Raw genomic sequence first — 21536 nt, 5'->3', positions numbered from 1 at the left:
TTTCGATGATCCGAGGAAACTGAGTCAAAGTTGAAAGCCTGAGGCTACTTTTTACAATAAGTCTTCTTTTCAAACTCCAATTACTATTTTATTCTATTTATTATTTTTTTATTATTTATCTTTATCTTATTTTCAAATAGTCTTTCAAAATCCCCCTATTTATCTTATTCTTACCCAACCTTTTATTTTTATATTTTTATTTATTTTATCTTAAATTTCATCCCTATCCAAATTCTACTGTTCAAAAACAAAAAGATAAACTATATCAGAAACTGCATAGTCTCTATGGGATCGACCCTTACTTTCCACTTGCTATATTTTCTTTTTATTTCTTTTGGGATTAAAGAATTATTTTGACGCGTAAACGACAATTGGCAACAAGGGGAAAAAACACAAAGGAGCATTTTCAAATTTCAAGCAGACAACCATCATAGCGATGAAAGAAATTGAAGAATAATAAAATAATACTGCATATTTATTAAACAATATTGAAAATAAACTTGCATAGACACATGCAATAACTAAGATATACAATGATCTCCCACTCAAATTAATGACATATATATACCTTCCATTTAGACTGGTCAGAACTTGAATGATCAGCCTTTCGGCCAAAGGCAGCTTCACGAAACAATAAAATCTGCTTCCACGGTTCCTCACGACCATATGACTTCCACTTTGAGCTCTCTGGTAACGAACCAACCACCGGATGACATGGATTCTTTGCAACCTCTATAACCCAATTAAACATTCCCCATGTAGAGTCCCGCTTCCTCTTGTTCGATGAATTTTTTTCCTTAGTGTCATTTGAATCTAACACCACATGATTATGACTGTATGAGCATTTCTTACATTCAACAGAATCCTCCATAGTTGCACTCTTTGCCTCATCCTCACTACACATTTTCGCAACATCAGATGAGTTGCCCACACTTTTCGACAAATCTGAATGTGTATCCACATATTCATCAGCATTAATGCACTTTTTTCCACCATCTGAATCAACCACCACACTCTTCAAGTCATCATCGTTTCGTAATTTTTCCATTTCCTCGCAATCCGAAAACTCATTTATTGAAACAATATGAATCGATTATTCACAATTTACACATTTATCTCTTCCACCTGTCCCTACCACTACACTTTCTTCCACTAGAGAAAACTCCACAACTTTCTTTGTTTCCAATAAAAACCTTTTAAGCTCAGCTCCCATCTCCAACAAATGACCACTATGATGTGATTCACTCTCCGAGTCTCGCTTTGAACAAATCTCTCCAACCATCTCTCTAACGAAACCAAGTACTTAACATAAACCAACTTCACCAACAATGCTACATTTAAATCCAACCCAGATTCTGCGACAACTGAATTCCATAACCCACTTTCTGATACAACATTGTATCCACCTCTCTCTCGTACAATTAAGAAAAGCATAAGCCAGTCCACCGGCTGTTCAACATCAGGCAGTGCATGGAGAGCGCAAACACAACCTAGGGCACAGATCTCTTTTAGAAAGAGCCCAAGGAACTTGTTAAACCATAACCTAAGCTTATCAGGTTCGGATTTCATGAAAGACCCTACAGAAATGGAATCCAAATCAATCGAAGGGCTAGCTGGCTCGAATTTTCCCAGGTTTTTCTTGCAACCTAGAGAAGATTCGTCAGCTCTACTCGACAATCCTATCATTGGCTTCAATTTTAAACCCTAAAAAGTAAAGTTATCAGTGTAAAGTTCCATTATTCGACAAAACAAATAAAAAAAAAGATAAGGGGCTTAAAATGACAAACAATTAGGAAAAAAGAGTAGCCAATAAACATATGGGTAATTTATGGCGGGAAAATGAACTAGGGTTTTGGTTGATTTTTTTTGTATTTTAGCAATCCATGATATTTTTTCCATTAAACATTAACTAAAAAATCTAAAATCAAACAAAGGAAAAAGGAACGATTCCGACGAGACTCTTAAGGGGCTTAAAATGACAAACAATTAGGAAAAAAGGGTAGCCATTAAACATATGGGTAATTTATGGCGGGAAAATGAACAATCTAAGGTTTTGGTTGATTTTTTTTTGTATTTTAGAAATCCATGATCTTTTTTCCCTTAAACATTAACTAAAAAATCTAAAATCAAACAAAGGAAAAAGGAACGATTCCGACGAGACTCTTAAGGGGCTTAAAATGACAAACAATTAGGAAAAAAGAGTAGCCATTAAACATATGGGTAATTTATGGCGGGAAAATGAACAATCTAGGGTTTTGGTTGATTTTTTTTGTATTTTAGCAATCAATGATCTTTTTTCCCTTAAACATTAACTAAAAAATCTAAAATCAAACAAAGGAAAAAGAATGATTCTGACGAGACTCTTCCCTTGGCGTTGGCTTTTTTGTTTTTTATTTCCGCTTTGCCCCTTCTATATTGCCTTAATACCTCTTTTGAATCCTTATCTTTCGAGTTCCTTGCTAAGCCCCCCATTCCCTTGGAAGAGTCAAAGAAACACCTAAAAAATGAAGAGGAATAATAGGACGTAAAGGGATTTAAAAAATTGTCCCAACCATCTAATTTATATTATTGTCATGAATGGTAAACCTAGGCTAATTATTAACCATGGGCTTCGGTTAGACCATTTTGTATGGTTAGATGAAGGGCATTTTAGGTGTTTAAATATCAATTTGTTTCCAATTGCCATAAATTTGAATTTGGGTTTACTTTGGGTCAATGATTTTCATTTTTTTTATAAATCTTAATTCAAATTATAATCCTACCTAGAGGAGAGAAGAGGAACTCTAAGAAAATGAGAGTACTCATAATGAGTCTAGAATCCAAAGAATATGATGAAACAAGGATGAGAAGCCTGACCACCCAACTTAATTTTAATTCTAATCTTATTTAGAGGAGAGGAGAATGTGAACTCTAAGAGATGGAGAGTACTCATAGTATGTAACACCCATAACCCGTATACGCGAATCAATACGAGTTACAAATGTCACATCAGAAATTTAAAACATTTCGTTGATTGAATTGAGTAAAATTTTGTTTCATTCAAACATCCCAAGTTTCATAACTTGAATAATTATAAAAAATAATTATTCAGAGAAAAATCATAATATTTATTCATACTATTAATTATATTTATACTAACTATTTTAAGAAATTTTAGACATTTCATTCTTGTATACATACCAGCCAAGACTTTTAGAACACAGTAGGATGTCGTCATTGTTACATGTAAATATTTCCTTGGTGATTAATGCTAAGCTCAGCTCCTTACTCTATTTCTTCATTTATTCCTACGCGTGAAAAACATCACAAGCTAAGTATACACTTAGTGAAGCAATCACATGAATATTTAAAGCAATGCAACAAATAAATTTAAATGAATAACCATATTCAATGCAATATGATCATTTTACCTGTATTCCAACCATGTTACTATATATTAACATGACATAACCGAATATAAAGTTTCTTACCAATATAATTTTTATTTATCCCATAAGCTCGTTATTTGTCTGTTTATCATTTATAAACCAATAAACCATAGCCCAATTTAAACCTTGAGGACTCTAGGTATTCGAGTCAAATATATGCACCAAAGTGCTTAATCGATATGCTGCTGCTGCTAGACTATATGGCATGCCAACTATATCTCGTCCCTCAATGACTTACTTGGGCATATAGTCTATTTTATTTGATCCATCCATGGCAAAGTATATTATCATAATTTAACATTGGGAGTTCACACCCAAAATATCATTCATGTTAAATATCATATATGTTCATGATAAACATCATATGTAACGATCAATGATCAATTCATTTTATATTCAACTTTTGACATATTTAGAATATGTCAAATATATGGTATATGACATAAAAATCATGCCAATATAAATAAGATAGACTTATCGCAAGTCCTACCCAGTGATGTATAAAACATCCATGTATAATATTATGTATGCATTGCACTCACTTTGACATTATATACAAGTCAAAATATAAGCCTCACTAAGCTTTATCTTGATCCTTTGCTTCTAATTAGGTTAAATCCCAAAATTGGTCATAATTTCATATCCTGACAATTTATACTACCTTTAAAAAATATTATTATGTATTAATCTACACCTTTAAAAATTATTCCATTTATACCACAGGAAACTAGACTCAAATCAAAATCTATCCATATAAGGCACTTTTTCTAGTTCAATTTGTAAAATTTAAGGTAAATTTTCAAAGTTGATCGATAGAATCTGTTATGAGCAGAATCTGCTGCCCCTTTTTCTAACCTATCATCGATTAAAAATTTATATCTTTTTTTATACACCTCGAAATCAATTTCACTTTGTTTTAAACAAAACTAGACTGAAATAATAATCCAAGGATATAAAAATAATCCTCAAATCATTTCTGTAGAATTTATTGTGATTTTCTAAACTTACTGTTCAGAACATTAATCTAGACAGATTCCACCAATTGCATTTTCAACTTGTTCACTAATTTTATTAGCTCACCATATGCACATGAAATCATGTATCATAAATCACATAACATTTTAGGAGTCACTTCTTATCATAGTAACTCCGTCATTGGCTCATCGCAAGCCAATGTTGTTCGATAACATAAGTAAAAATTAAATTTGCACTTACCTGGTGTCCTTAGCTTGCAACATTCCTTGGAATTTCCCATTTCATCCTTAAGCTTTCCTTAGGTTTAATAATAATTGATCTTGATTCAAGCACTCAATCTCTAGATGAACATCATTACCAAACATATACAAATTCAAATCAAATGTTAGAATCTTACTAACATAGACATACTTTGGAAAATAAATTCCTAACAAATTTTTCGATGCTTATTTGATACAATTTCCATGTCACAACATAAATGTTGACCTTAATACTTCTAATTGACTACTCAGGTTCCATTTTATCCCAACTTCACAAAATATTTTCACTTAAGCTACCGGCCTTTCCATATTTGTGATTTAAACCTTAACTTCTACAAGCTTTCCAAAATAATAAAATTTCACATCCTAAATTCAATTTAACACCCAAAACATTAATTTCCAGCATATCACATAAACTATTAAACAATTACACAATAATCCATAAATTTTCTAAAATTGTTGATTTGGTCCCCTAAATTTTCAAAAATTACATGATGGTCCCCAAAATTTTCTAAGGCTTATAGAATACTTTCTACATCATTTCCAGCCCTTACATTATTTTTGAAGAATTTTCGTCATCCTTTAAGACCAAGGCCAAATGGTACAAATTTCCAAAACTAGGTTTTTCATGATTTTACTCGATTTTGATTCGATTCAAGCATGAAATCAACTTCCATCCAGCATTACATCATCTCTACAATCAAATCCATAATTAAATTTCATCAAAACACAAAGTTTCCCCAACTTATAATTTGGTCGAATATCAAAGAAACATTTCTAGGAAGATTGAACATGTTTTAATCATCAAACAAGCTTGAAAATGAAACTACAACCTCAAAAACATCAAGATTCATCATCAATTCCATAAAACTTAATGTGAACATAAACCCTATAATTTGGGATCTTTGAACACCAACCAAATTAGCAAGCAATAATGGTACCAAATGATAGTATTTTTTGAATAGAACATTCTATTTCACAACATGATCCAAATTCCTAAAAAATTGGCTTGAAAAAGTAAAAGAATTTTTTTCTTACCTTGGCAAGGCTCACGACAAAGCTGGTGAAGATGAAGAAATTCCCTTGAAAATTCTTCATCTTTCTTTATAAAATAATGAATTAAAATTCATTAAATGTTAAATTACCAATTTACTCTTAAAATTAAAATATCTTTACTAATTTACCCTTAAAGAAACTTGATATTTACCTTAATAAAAATCCTCATAAACCTTATCAACTTCCAAAGTCAAATATGAACAAAATATTTCCCGCTTTACCGTTTTGCCCTTGCAATTTCCCAAAAATTATAATCTTGCAACCTTAATCCAACAGTCCAAATTTAACATAGAATTAAATCCTCAAATACAATGCTCCATGTTATTTTCCATCATTTTAAAATGTTGAAATAACATTTCTAAGATTAATTTATCATCCTTCAAATTTTCACAAAGTTTCTATTCGATCCGATTTACCGAATTTTTACAAGACTTTATCACTTTGTAGCTTTTAATACCAAATCAGTACGAAAAATCTAATTCCCAAGAAACGAGATTCTTGAGGGTAAACTATTCATTTACAGGGCCGAATTACATAACTTTTTATAATTACACTTTAGTCCCTAAACTTTTCCAAAGTTTATACTTTAACCATTTAACTTTCAAAATTTACATTTTGGTCACTAACCAAATCCATTTATGGAATAAAAATTCTTTTTGGGAAATTTACCACTAAGGTACTTAAATTTTTCCCAATTTTCTACTTTGTCCATAAACTTTCAAAATTTATATTTTGGTTACTAACCAAAATTTTGGGGTATTACATTGTATGTCTAGAACCCAGAGAATATAAAGAAACAAAGATGAACAGGTTGATTGTCTGACTTGATTCAAATTCTAATCCTACTTAAAAGGAGAGGAGAAGGGGAACTCTAAGAGAAGGAAAATACTCATAGTGGGTCTAGAACCTAGAGAATGTGAAGAAATAAAGGTGAACAGTTTGATCACCCTACCCGATGTAGTTACTTTCAATGTTTTTCAATTACTCTTTGGGCTTAATTTATTTTGATTTACATAAAAAATTCATCCTTATACTAGTTTAGTTGTAATTTATGAGAATAATCACTTAATTAATGTCGATTCTTCGTAATAATTTAGGTTTTAAATGTATTGGATAAACATGCGAACTTTAAAATAACAATCTTTTGAAGGAAGTTTAACCTATTTTCATAGTTTGTGTGTTTGATATTTGACATTTCAATAATTGAATTTATTAATATAATCGAACTTAACATTAACATAAAGTCTCGAATTGATCTGATATATCCATTGTATTAATTGAGAATATAATCTTTATCAACATATACATTTAACAATTCAAATTTGTACAACTTAATTTGAAAAATCAGCCTTCAAATTATTTTACATGAATTGAATTTATTCATCTAATATATGCTTCCAACCAGAAGGATCTTATTTACTATCCTAAATTATATGTGTGTTGCGACCTTTTAATTTTTAACCATGGGAAATTTTGTATAACCTCAAATATTGATTTTTTATAAGAATAATATTCTGTAGAAATATTTAGTCAACTATTCTCCCTAAATTTAGAGTTTACAGTGATAAATCATATATGAGAGTTATCTATTTTTATGCAAGAGATGAAAAACAATTTAATTTAAATTAAGCGAAGGTATCTTAATTATTTGCTTAGAAAGCAAGTAATTGTTGGAATCGCCAGTACACCTTATGGTGTAACGAAAAAATCAGTACGATGATCTCCTCTAAATATTCAAGTATGACAAACAAATCAGGGAGAAGGTTACGAAATAGTACCTTATTTTGTTTAAATTTCAAGCCACCACGATAACGTCACGACCTTTACGCAATCCACCCAGTTGTAAGAAACAATTTTGATTCTCTAATTGTTGAGCTTGTACGAACAATTGAAAATGCCAAGAGGGGTGAATTGGCCTTTTAAAAACTTTGGCGGAAGCAATCGAAAAATAAAACTTTTTGCACAACGATTTAGAGTGGTTCGACTTCTAAACCAAGTCTGTGTCCACTACCGTAGCATCCACACTAAGGATTTTTCAAATCCACTAGATTTGCTTACCTTTGAGGACAAGGTGTAACCTTACAACAACTCACAAGGCTTATACCCCAGAACCTTGTTTACACTCTTTCCACAAGAGGAATTACAAATAAAGCAAACAAAGAGAAAACCTTACAAGGCAAATGTGTTTGCACTAATTAAGATCTCACCAAATCACACTTGAGCAAAATAAACAATGAAGTTCATAAGTGCGTTTTCTACAAAGGATTTCGTAAATTAAGCACAAAACAAAGCTTTGATGTCCGTAAGTTGGTTCAATATGATTGTTGTTAACCTTGGGAAGCTTTAACCTTCAATTTATACCTTCTCCATTAATTATAGTTGTTTTGAGCCGTTGGGGATCATTATAGTCGTTACCTACAACCAAAAACATAATTTAATGCACAAGGGATCGATCTTTGGTGAAATGGATCGATTTTTTTTTAAAAAGTCGAACGTTGTAACAAGGGGATCGATCCTTTAAGGGAAGGGATCTATCCTTTTCATTGAAGGATCGATCCTTTTGGTGAAGGGATCGATCATTTTACTTGAGGGATTGATCCCAAACACACTGGAATCCAAGGGATTGATCCATTTTCAAGGGATCAATCCCTTGGTCAAATGGATCGATCCTTTAAGTAAAAAATTCTTGGAAACTTAACGTTGAAGTGCAAAAACGATTGAGTTTGGTTTTGAAAAGGTTCAACTAAGTTAAAAAATATTTTAAACATATTTTTCAAATTAATTTGGACTTTGAATTATTTTTGTTAAAATTTTGATAAATTCGATTAAGTCCAAAATCAATTTTGCAATTTATTGTTATATCAAAATCTTATTTCATCAATCTCCTCTTTTTGATATAACAAAACCTTTTGAAAAATTGTTTTTGAAAAATGCTCCCCCTTAGAAAATTAATAAAACACTTTGAGAATTTATGAAAAATTTTAGCTCCAATTTTAATTTTGAAAAATCATTTTTCATTTTATACTTACTTCTCCCCCTTTTTGTTATATCAAAAATAATTCAATAATGTTAATGTCATATAACAAATGGAATAAAGTAATTAAAATAAGCTAGAATCAACAATAAATATAATAAGGCATCAAAAACATAAATATCCTAAAATATCAAATACATATAAGTTCAAATATCGATAAAAATCAACCAAATATCAATCAACATAGGTTCATAATACCGAACATCAAACGTAAAATATCCAAAATGTACCAAAGTCTAAAGATGTGATAATAATGATATGATATGACATGATATGCATGGCCTAAGATGGTGATGAAGGAAGGAAGAAAAGTTCGTCAAGTTAACATTGAATCGCTCGAACCTCCTTGGTCTTAGCATCCTGACGACGCCCTATCTCGTCAAGGCGGGAGTTGAAATGAGCTTAGAGAGAATCAATAGACTGAAACATCCTCTCCTCAAACCCTCGAAAGAAATTGCGTATAGTGCCGGGTCAACATGAGCCGTTCCCTCGGGCTCCTCGCCAATGTAATCATGTGCATCATCCATATGCTCATATCTATCATGCTCATCTTCAATGTGCTCTCCAAGATGACTACAGACCTAACGCATGGATCCCTCAGGCTCCTTGAAGTAGTCGATCTTCGCATCCTGCCTCAACCAATGGACCTATCATCTGAAGGATACATGTTGGGCTCGTAAGATGTGTCGATGTCAAGAAGATCGAACAAGTAGCTAAGGTACATCCCGTAGACTAGGTTTGCTCGAGCCTTTGATTTGATGACGCTCACGTTTTCATTGAAGACCATGCTTCTAGATGAAACTTGCGAATTTGTTGGATGCTATAAATCCACCAATAGTCGTTATCACGAATGGTCGAGAATTTTGTTTATCAAGCACGGATGCAATGTGAGACGATAAGATGGAGCAAATGATCATTTTGGGAGAAAAAGGTGGCTTTGTTATCTTCAAGGCTCATATCGGTAGTAAAAGTTTGAGCGATGAAATCACTGGTAATGGTAACGACATAACCCACAAGATGCAAAACAATGGTCTGTAGATGATGCCATCACGAGAGACGGATAACACACAGACATTAGAGAAAAAGGCTCGAACAAATGTTGAATAAGTTGGGCCAAGGAAGGTAAGAAACTTAAAAAAGTTTCATATCTTTTAAATTTTGCTTGTATGGAAAACTCAAATTGTTTAAAAATTCAAAATCGATTTTTCGGGTTTCCTTGATAGGCTGATATGAAAAAAATGAGTCAAAACGTTCACGAGCATTGGGTGTTTTAAAATAACAGTCAATCCAAGAGTCATTTAGAGGATTGCTAGAGGATGCCCCTTTGAAGCCATCAACTTTCTTTTTGTATTTTGAAAAAAAAATTATTAATTTGTTTTGATAAAAAAATAGTGTTTAAAGGATGCTCAAAATTAATTTATAATGAATTAAAAACCAATTTTAAGCTTAAAAAAGTGGTATGGCTGAATGGTATTGGAAGAGTTATTTTGGTTGGAGAATTTTATCGAAAACCTTATGGGTGTCAGATATAAAGATTGAGATTTTAATAAATTTATAAATGGGTAATGCCCCCTGCAATAAAACAACAATTTTAACAAAAAATAAAGGTTCTCTAACCACCGAAATCAGCCCAATTTTATCGAATTAAAAAATTTAAAATTTAGGGTTTTTGAAAAATCTTACCCAAATGTAATGATTCTTCAAAACGATGATTTGACTCGTTGAAAGGATGAAAGAAAGATTTCTTTCGCACAAAATCCCTTAGGAAACGATTCAGATTGAAGAAATTTAAGTAAAAATTGATTAGGGAGTGATTATAGGTATTTTGGTTCAAAGTTTGGCTTAGGGGAGGATGAAATGCACCTAAACAAATTTGAAATAGCCTTTCTCTGTGAATTTGGCCTGAAGTGATCAATCCATTACAAAAAAGGGCCTATCCTTTTGAAAAGGGATAGATCCTTTTTGCTAAGGAATCGGTCTTTTTTTCTGGAATATGCAAGGGATCGATCCTTTTTCTTGAAAACTGTATTTTTATTCCAAGGATCAAAATTTGATGACATGAAACTCTAATTGGATGCAACCTAAGTCATATTATTGATAGGAAATGAATATTAGTGACTTAGGGGATACTAAATGTGCATGAATATCAACTTGAAACTTCAACTTATGAAAATTTTTAATATTGATCAATATAGTCCATAATTTGCACAAATAAGGTCCAAATCAAGTCACACAAACATGCAATGACTCTAAAGATCCTAAACCTGCATGTTTTTTTTAATTTTTCTACATATAGACATCATATTCTCAAAAACAACAAATATAAACAATATAAAGCATAGAGAACATGATTTCACCATAACAAACAAACATTGAAAATTTAAGGCCAAAATAATCATCATAAGCATATAAGGCCATAAAATTACAACTCATGCTAAAGAAAACTCCCCCTAACTAATTTCAATTAAGCACTATGTGGAGACAACACACAATCATGCATATAAACATTTAAAAAAACATATCAAGCACAAAATTGCATGAAATAAAAAAAATTGGTACCACTTGAATTAAGGTTGTCTTCCTTTCTTTAAGTGTCCTCTCCCTTAGTGTGTTTTAAAGCCTCCAAATTGCTTGACATTGCTCACCATTGCTCTAACAAACCGACCAGAGACACTTGATATTTGGTACCCAAATTACTTTGGGTCCTTGATTGTTAGTTTCAATGTCTCTAGTTCCCTTAGGAACACATACTTGTCTTACTTTATAAAATTTTCTTTTTTAATAGGACAAGTATTAGAATTATGACCATGATAATGACAATGTGAACAATTTGTAAATCAAAATTTTCTTTGTCTAAATCATTGATTTTGATTTTTGAAAGCTCAAAATCATTTTCAAAATCTTATTTTGTTTTTCAAAGTCAAATTTTCCTTTCAAACCCAAATCATTTTCAACTTTGAATTTTGAAATTAATTTCTAATATTTGGAATTCATGGTCTTAAATTCCAAATACAACTCGTCATAGGCATCTTGTAACTCTTTAAAAGAATAAGAATTTGAATCACAAGAGTTAGAAGTTACCATTGAATCTTCTTGGATGGTCATGAGGCAAAGGTTTGCTACTTTATCTTCATCATCATCAGTGATGTCTTCATCACTCCAAGTAGTAACAAAAGCCTTCTTCTATGTCTTGCTAGATCATTTCATCTTTAAGTGAGGTCAATCATACTTGAAGTGTCCAGGTTTTTCGAAATGATAACATATGATAAGATCTTTCTCTTCTTTGATTCATGTTTCTTCTCTTTTTCTTTGGATGTCATGAATATTTTGAAGAATTTGGCCATCTCTTCATCTTCTTCATCCACCTCTTCACTTGAATCCTCTCTTTTTTCATTGGTGGACATAAGAGAAATACCAACATCCTTTTTCTTCTTCTCTTTCTTTCCCTCTTCTTCTTTTTTTATTTGAAGCTTTATCTCATGAGTAAGCAATGATCCAATAAGCTCATATAGGGTGTATGATAAATTCTTAGCTTTTTCGATAGCGGTAGCTTTGCCTTCCTAATATGTGGACAACGAGGCAAGCATCTTTCTCAATAATTCTTCATTGGGATAGACTTTCCCAAAGTTCTTCAAGTCATTGATGATGGTGGAAAAATGATCCGACATGGTTTTGATGTCTTCATCATCCTTCATTTTGAAGTTTTCATAATTGAGAGTAAGAATACAAATCTTGGACTTCTTGACTTGGCTTGTTTCTTCACGAGTGACTTCAAGATTATCCCAAATTTCTTTAGCATTGGAGCATGAGGACACTTTACTATACTCATTGGGGCCAGCATACAAAAGAGAATGTGCATGGCTTTGGTGTTGAGTTGAGTAAGCTTTCTATCATTGTTGGTCCATTCTGACTTGTATCTTGGAGGAGTAGGTGAACCATCAATGATGACATCCCAAATCGAGTAATTGGTAGCTTGAGCGAACAACATCATCATATTCTTCCAATATGATTAATTTGCACCATTGAAGTATGGTGGTCTTGTAATCGATTGAACGTCATCAAAATTGTAAGAGCCAGAAGTTGAACCCATTTATTAGTTGATTATATAGGTTGATAGAGCTCTTATAGGATCTTCACAAGGTTGTTAAACCATTGATTGTGACCCACTCTAATACCAATTGTTGAGCTTGTGCAAACAACCTAAAATGCCAAAAGGGGGTGAATTAGCCTTTTAAAAACTTTGGTGGAAGTAAACAAAAAATAAACTTTTTGCACAAGGATTTAGTGTGGTTCAATTTTTAATCAAATTTTACATCCACTACCTTAGCATCCACACTAAGTATTTCTCAAATCCACTAGGTCTTCTTACCTTTGAGGATAAAGTGTAACCTTACAATAACTCACAAGGTTTATACCACAGAACCTTGTTTACACTCTTTCAACAAAAAGAATTACAAATAAAGAAAACAAAGAGAAAACCTCACAAGGAAAATGTATTTGCACTAATTAAGATTTCACACAAATCACACTTGAGCAACAAAAAAAAACAATGAAGCTCACAAGTGTGTTTACAATAAAGGATTTTACAAATTAAGCACAAAACAAAGCTTTGATGTTGGTAGGTTGGTTCAATATGTTTCTTGTTAACTTTGGGAAACTTTGATCTTCAATTTATACCTTCTCCATTAATTCGAGCCATTTGGAGCCGTTGGGGGATCATTATAGCCATTACTACAACCAAAAACAGAATTTAATACGTAAAGGATCGATCATTTGGTGAAAGGGATCGATCATTTTTCAAAAAATTCGAGCGTTGTAACAAGGGGATCGATCCTTTAAGGGAAGGGATCAATCCTTTTTTTTAAAGGGATAGATCTCAAACTCACTAGAATCCAAGCGATTGATCCTTTTTCAAGGGGATCGATCTTCGGTCAAAGGGACATATTCTTTTTCTAGGGGATCAATCCTTTGAGAAAAAAATCCCTGGAAACTGAACTTTGAAGCATAAAAACGATCGAGTTTGGTTTTAAAAAGGTTCAACTAATTTAAAAAACATCTAAAACATGTTTTTAAGTTAATTTGGACTTTGAATTATTTTTGATAAAATTTTGATAAATTTGATTAAGTTCAAAATCAATTTGGTAATTTATTGTTATATCAAAATCTTAATTCATGACTAAAGGTTAGAAAATTTTAACACATTATGTCACACCGTAAATTAGGGTATAAAATTTTGGTTAAATTGAATTTTAATTGATTTCGGGGACATAAGTGAAATTTTGATTAAATTTGGATTCAAATTTAATCAGTAATTAAAGATGGAGGACCTATGACATGATTTTATATTTTTCTTTTTAAGGGTTTAAATAACCCTAAATTTGGGAAAATTTGATTTGATTTTTCTCTCTCTCTAGAATATTTCCATTTATAGAAGGAAACATTTGATCGCCGATTCATCGTTGACCGTTGCTCCATTTTTGACACCTCCCGTACCATCGTGTTCCTTGCGTCGTCCCGAGTCCACCAGTATCCTTTTTATCTCTATTATCGTCGGCGTGTGAGGGGGTGAGGAATATCAAGTTTTTGACGTTTCAGAATCGAGCTCTCCACCGTTCACTGTTGTGAATCGAGCTTGGTAAGTGTCTCAAAACCCCTTAAAACGCATTTAGGAATTTTTCCAAATTTTTTCCGACCCTTTAAGGCTCTACACGCGCCCCCACGCGCCACCCTTGAGAGTGGGGAAAGTCCATCGCCTGGTGGATAGTTGAAAGTGGGCTGATTAGATCCAACCCGACCCAACCCGACCCGCTGACCCGACACGATTTGACCCGGTCCAACGTTGACCGTTGACTTTGACCAAAAAAATCAAAATTTTCGAAAAGTCATATTTTATGTTTTTCGACGTCCTGAGTTCGAAAAGTCCAAATTCTGGCCCGAAAGCCTCGAATCGAGCTCATTAACCCAAAAACACTTAGTATTTTTAGCCTTTTTACTTATTTATTTTAGATTTGGTTATAGAATTGATTCAATAAGATATTTTTATGAAGGTACTCGTGTTTCACCTGACCGAGGGTTAGTTGGTACAATTTTTTCCATCCGTCAGATCCATTCGATCCTCGTTCTAGGAGAGTTACCCGTAGGTTTTCATAAATTATTTAAATAAAGGTTAATATTATTCATATTAGGATTCAGATATAAATTTTTTGATTCGTAGGATCTAGCACTGTCGCTAATCGTGATCGTCATACTCAGTAGCAGGCTTCCTTACTAAACTACTCAGATGGATAGACGTGTGTTTCCTGATGGTGTTACATTACTGTTTTAAACTACCCATTTGAACTATTTCAAATTTGTGATAATTCTTAATATTTTTACAACATGATACCTGATTTCTAAATACTATTTATTCGACATCTAATTTATCGTATATTACTGATTTGAATTTTGATTACTGTATTTTTGTATATGATTTCCAAGCATGAAACATTTTCATGTTTTAATGGATTAATTATCATTTTCACTCGAATACATATATGTTTATTACAGTCATTGGTGGTATTGTTGGAGGAAGTTTCTGAATGATCATTTACTATGTGCAAGGGTAAGACCTTACCATTTCTAAAGGCTCATCTGTTGTGTGCAAGGGTGAGACCTTACCATTTTTGAAGGCTCCTTTACTATGTGCCAGGGTAAGACCATACCATTTCTGCAGGCTCCTCTGCTATGTGCAACGGTAAGACCTTACAAATTTTTCGTAGGCTACTCGGCTTTGTGCTCAGGGTAAGTCCTTACTCAGGCTCCTTTGCTTTATGCACAGGGTAAGCCTTACTGGGTGTACAGGTGGGTGTATGGTTATGGGGATCCTACACATTCTAGTGATTGGATAGGGGTAGTGTTCATGTTTTTAAAACCTGTTTGATAAACTGAATTTTCTGATTATATGTATGTTTTTATACACCGTAGGAGCACACTGAGCTTTTTAGCTCATTCTGTAAATTTTAACCATTTTAGATAATAACAGACTATACTAGTAGACTTGGCATCATGAGGACCTACTACTCCTACTTTTGTACTACTGTTTATCTCTATATGCCTTTCAGTCATATTTTGGTGATATATATTTTGCTACCGTCTTGATATATCTATATTACTGATATTTTATTATGTAAATGTTTTATACTATTTTTTGTGGTATTTTGATATGTATATGTTTTATACAGTTTTCTGGCATATGTATACATATATGATTAAATATGAAAAGAATCTCTGAATGCGATATGTGACCACCTAGGTTCGGGCCTAGCATCTAGGTCGGGTCTAGAGGGTTACACATGTTGGTATCAGAGCTTTCAGTTTTAAACACTCAGACTGTGGATGAGTCGAAAAATCTGGATTTTCAAGATATTTTTCAAAAAAAAACCCCATGTCACCTTATTTATGAGTTTTAAATATATTTGAATTTCTTATGCTATTCTGATTTATGTTCAAAATCATTTTGTAGATCCTTATAGATTTATCCGATGAGTACTGCTAGAGGTCGTACGCTAGGCCGTGGCCGTGGTCGAGGGCGAGTGACTCGACCTTCTGTTACGATTGACGATCCCATGTCACCTTGAGATCCTTCTGTTTGGCATATAGATCTGTCTATTTCTAGAGATGATCTGGTTATTCCTATGAGAGACCCTCCCATCACTGAGGACGAGGACAATGATATGTATGAGGACGCCATTAATAGAGCTATCTTTTTCATGTTCAGGAGAGCCTAGAATCCCTGGTAATATGTATGTTGTTTAGATTTTGAATTCTTCGGTAGCTACTGGAGTAGTTTCATTTCTGAGGGTCTTAATATTCCCGTTGATAATACTAGGAACTCGATGGCAGTTTAAAGTCCCGTAGATCAGTCCATAAAGTTAGATCCTATTTTTATAGGGTGTCCTATAGAGATCCATGGGGAGATCTTTCTGGCTGACCTGATGGAGTTACCTTTGGAGGAGTTTGATTTGATTCTTGGCATGGATTGGTTGAACAAGCATCAAGTTAATCTCTATTGTGAGAGCAAAAAGATGTTCTAAAGACCCTATATAACCAAAAGATTATGATGATCAGGGAACGTCGTGAATTCCTCAAGAATATTGTGTCTAATTTGGTAGGAGAGAGGATGATCAGGAAAGGTTCCGAGGCATTTCTTGCTTATATTCTAGACCCTAGCAGTTTTCGGTCTAATATTGAGGACATCTAAATTGTTAAGTAATTTCTCGATGTTTTTCCTGAAGAGTTTCCTTGATTACTGCCGGATAGAGAAGTTGAGTTTGAGATTGAAGTATATTTCGATTCTACCCCGGTTTCAATGGCTCCTTACCGTATGGCCCCAAAAGAGCTAAAAGAACTGAAAGTCCTACTCCAAGAGTCGTTGGATAGAGGATTTATTCGACCCAGTGTATCACCGTGGGGAGCTCCAGTTCTCTTTGATAAGAAGAAAATGGGATATTGAGAGTGTATTGATTATAGGAAATTGAACAAGCTCATGGTTAAAAACAAATATCCTCTGCCCAGGATTGATGATCTGTTTGACCAATTTCAAGGGGTTTCTTTCTTTTCGAAGATAAACTTGAGGTCTGGTTATTACAAACTCAAGGTGAAAGATTCTGATGTCCTAAAGACTACTTTCTCTACTTGGTATGGGCAGTACGAGTTTTTAATGATGTCATTCAGGTTAACTAATGCCCCTGCTACTTTTATGATTTGATGAATCGGGTGTTTCGACTCTATCTGGACTAGTTTGTAGTTGTGTTCATCGATGACATACTGGTGTATTCTCGAACTGAAGAAGAACATGATGAGCATTTAAGGATTGTTCTACATACTCTAAGGGAAAATAAGTTATACGCTAAGTTGAGCATGTGTGAGTTATAGCTCAGCGAAGTGACTTTTCTTGGACATATCATTTCTGCTGAGGGTATCCCAGTGGATCAGAGTAAAGTGGAGGCTATTTTGAACTGGAAGCAACCCAAGAATGTCTCAAATATCTGTAGTTTCTTGGGCTTACCTGGTTACTACCGTCGTTTCATTGAGGGGTTCTTCATTATTGTAGCTCATCCAATGAAACTATTGAGGAAATATGTTCTATTTCTCTGGTCTGAGAACCAATAAGCTAGCTTTGAGAAATTGAAGGTTGTTCTGACTCAAGTTCCAGTGTTGATTTAGCCTGATTCTGGGAATGATGGGAAGGTTATTGCTTATGCATCATGTCAATTAAAGCCACATGACCGTAACTATCCCACTAACGATCTGGAGCTACCTATCGTGGTTTTCACTTTGAAGATTTGGAGACACTATCTCTATAGAGAAAAGTGTTATATTTATACCGATCATAAGAGTTTGAAGTATCTGCTTACTCAGAAAGAGTTGAATTTGAGACAGCGTCGCTGGTTGGAGCTTCTAAAGGACTATGATTGTGAGATAGAATATCATCCAGGGAAGGCTAATGTGGTGGCCGACGCCTTGAGTCGTAAGGCGATATCTGATCTGAGAGCCTTGTTCACAAGTTTGAGTTTATTTGATGACGATAGTCTATTAACAGAGTTATAAGTTAAACCTACTTTGACCGAGGAGATTAAGGCCAAACAGCTCCTTGATAGCTCCATGCTTCCCATTATTGAACAAGTTGAGCAAGGATCAATTTCAGAGTATACTTTGGATCAGGATGGTATTTTGTGCTTTCATGATCGTTACTGCATTCCTAAAGATGATGAGTTGAGATGAGCTATTCTTCAGGAGGCTTACAGTAGTACTTATGCTATGTATCTTGGTAGGGACAAAATGTACATGAATCTCAAGGAGCGCTACTTTTGGATTGATATGAAGAAGAATATTTCAGATTTTGTGGTGAGGTTTCTGAATTGTCAGCAGGTTAAGGCAGAGCACCATCATCCGTCTGGATTGTTACAGTCAATTAAGATTCATGAGTGCAAATGGTAGCGCATTACGATGGACTTCATTACTGGTCTTCTTCCGACTCATTCCAAAAAGGATTCTATTTGGGTTATTGTTGATCGACTCACCAAGTAAGCTCACTTTATCCTTGTTCGGGTTAATTATTCTTTGGACAAGCTGGCTAGATTGTACATTTTTGAGATCATTAGACTTCATGGTGTTCTGTTGTCTATCATATCCAACTGATCTGAGGTTCACTTTCAGGTTCTGGAAGGCTTTGCACGATATTCTGGGTACTCGTTTGATTTTCAGTATAACTTTTCACCCGTAGACTGATGATCAGTTTGAGCGAGTGATTCAGGTGTTGGAGGATATGTTACGGGGTTGTGTGATTGACTTCCGTGGTAGTTGGGAAGATTTTTTATCCTTAGTCGAGTTTGCTTAAAATAACAGTTGCCAGACAAGTATTCGTATGGCACCGTATGAGGCTATTTATGGAAGTAGATGTCGTACTCCTATCTGTTAGATAGAGTTGCAAGATAGAAAGACTTTGGGTCCTGAGTTAGTTCGAGAGACTAAGGATATGGTCCAATTGATATGTGATCGCCTGAGAGAGGCATTTGATAGGTAGAAATCATACACATATCAGCGACGAAAGGACATCAAGTTTATGGTTGGGGATCAATTTTTTCTCAAGGTATCTCCGTGGAAGAAAGTGTTGAGATTTGGATGTAAGGGTAAATTGAGCTCAAGATTTATTGGGTCGTATCGTATTCTGAAGAAAGTCAGATCTGTTGATTATCAGCTTGAGTTGCCTCCCTAGCTCAGTCGTATTCATGATGTTTTTCATGTATCCAAGTTGAGGCGATACCGTCTAGATCCAGGTCACATCATTCATATTGAGGAGGTAGAGTTGAGACCTGATTTGTCCTATTAGGAGGAGCCCATTTAGATTTTAGATCGGGATGAGATAGTTCGTTGGAATAGGCATATTCTGATGGTCAAAGTTTAGTGAGTAACCGTGGCCCCTCAAAAGCTACTTGGGAGACATTGTAGTTGAAGAAAGCTCATTTTCACATCGGTTTACATCAGGTAAATTTCGATGACGAAAATTTTTTTTAAGGGGAAAGTTGTCACATACCAAAATAGGGCCTAAAAGTTTGGTTAAATTGAATTTTAATTGAATTTGGGGATCGTAGTGCAATTTTGATTAAATTTAGATTAAAATATAATCAGTAATTAAAGATGAAGGACATATGGCATGATTTTTCCATTTTTCTTTTTAAGGGTTTATATTCCCCTAAATCTAGGGAAAATTTGATTTTTTTTCTCTCTCTCCAGAATATTTCCATTTATAGAAGGAAATATTTGATCGCCGATTTACCGTCGACCGTTGCTCCGTTTTCAACATTTCCCATACCATTGTGTTCCTTGCGTCGTCCCGAGTCCACCGGTATCCTTTTTAACTTTGTTGTCACCGACGGGTGAGGGGGTGAGGAATGTCAAGTTTCATACGTTTCGGAATTGAGCTCTCCGTCGTTCACTATTGTGAACTGAGCTTGGTAAGTGTCTCAAAACCCCTTAAAACACATTTAGAAATTTTTCCAGAATTTTTCTGACCCTCTATGGCCCTACACGCGCCCCCTGAGAATGGGGAAAGTCCAACACCTGGTGGACTGTTTGAAAGTGGGTTGATCCGATCTGAACCGACCCGACTGACCCGACCCACTAACTTGACCCGCTTGCCCGACCCGATCTGACTCGGTTCAACGTTGATCGTTGACTTTGACCAAAAAGTCAAATTTTTTAAAGTCATATTTTATGTTTTTCGACGTCCTGAGTCCGATTCTGAAGTCCATTTTTCCAAATTTTGACTCGAATTAGCATTTTTGCTTATTTATTTTAGATTTTGTTATAGAATTGATCCAATAAGATATTTTATGAAGGTGCTCGTGTTTCACCTGACCGAGGGTCAGTTAGGTCTAGTGTTTCCCGTTCGTCAGATCCGTTCGATCCTTGTTCTACGAGGTTTACCCGTAGGTTTCCATAAATTATTTAATTAAAGGTTAATATTATTCATATTAGGATTTCGATGTGGATTTTTCAATTCGTAGGATCTAGCGCTGTCGCTAATTGTGATCGACAGACTCAGTAGTAGGCTTCCATACCAAACTACTAAGATCGATATAGGTGTATTTCCTGATGGTGTTACATTACTATTTTAAACTACCCATTTGAATTGTTTCAGATTTGTGATAATTCTGAATATTTTTACGACATGATACCTGATTTCTGAATACTTTTTATTCGACATCTGATTTACCGTATATTACTGATTTGAATTCTGATTATTTTATTTTTGTATATGATTTCCAAGCATGAAACATTTTCCTGTTTTAATGGATTAATTATTGTTTTCACTCGAATACATACATGTTTATTACTGTCATTGGGGATATTGTTGGAGGAAGTTTCTGAAGGATCATTTTCTATGTGTATGGGTAAGACCTTACCATTTTTGAAGGCTCCTCTACTGTGTGGAAGGGTGAGACCTTACCATTTGTGAGGCTCTTCTGCTATGTGCCAGGGTAAGACCTTACCTTTTCTGCAGGCTCATCTGCTTTGTGTAGGGGTAAGACCTTACAGCTTTTCGTAGGCTTCTCGGCTTTGTGCTTAGGCTAAGCCCATATTGCAGGCTCCTCTGCTTTATGCACAGGGTAAGCCTTACTGGGTGTACAGGTGGGTGTATGGTTCTGGGGAACCTACACATTCTGGTGATCGGATGGGGGTAGTGTTCATGTTTTTAAAACCTGTTTGATAAATTGAATTTTATGAAATATTTTACCTGTA

At 34.1% G+C, this 21536-nt stretch overlaps 1 pseudogene; it reads right to left on the bottom strand.

Moving 5' to 3' along the window:
* Nucleotides 1–503: 503 nt before the first annotated feature.
* Nucleotides 504–1701, bottom strand: LOC120204686 (annotated as a pseudogene).
* Between the last annotated feature and the right edge of the window lie 19835 nt (nucleotides 1702–21536).

The sequence above is a fragment of the Hibiscus syriacus genome, unplaced genomic scaffold (assembly GCF_006381635.1).
Source record: "Hibiscus syriacus cultivar Baekdansim isolate YM2019G1 unplaced genomic scaffold, ASM638163v2 tig00011277_pilon, whole genome shotgun sequence".
Classification (NCBI taxonomy): domain Eukaryota; kingdom Viridiplantae; phylum Streptophyta; class Magnoliopsida; order Malvales; family Malvaceae; genus Hibiscus; species Hibiscus syriacus.
The sequence above is the reverse complement of the archived record's forward strand: the minus strand, read 5'-3'. Positions and strand labels throughout refer to the sequence as shown.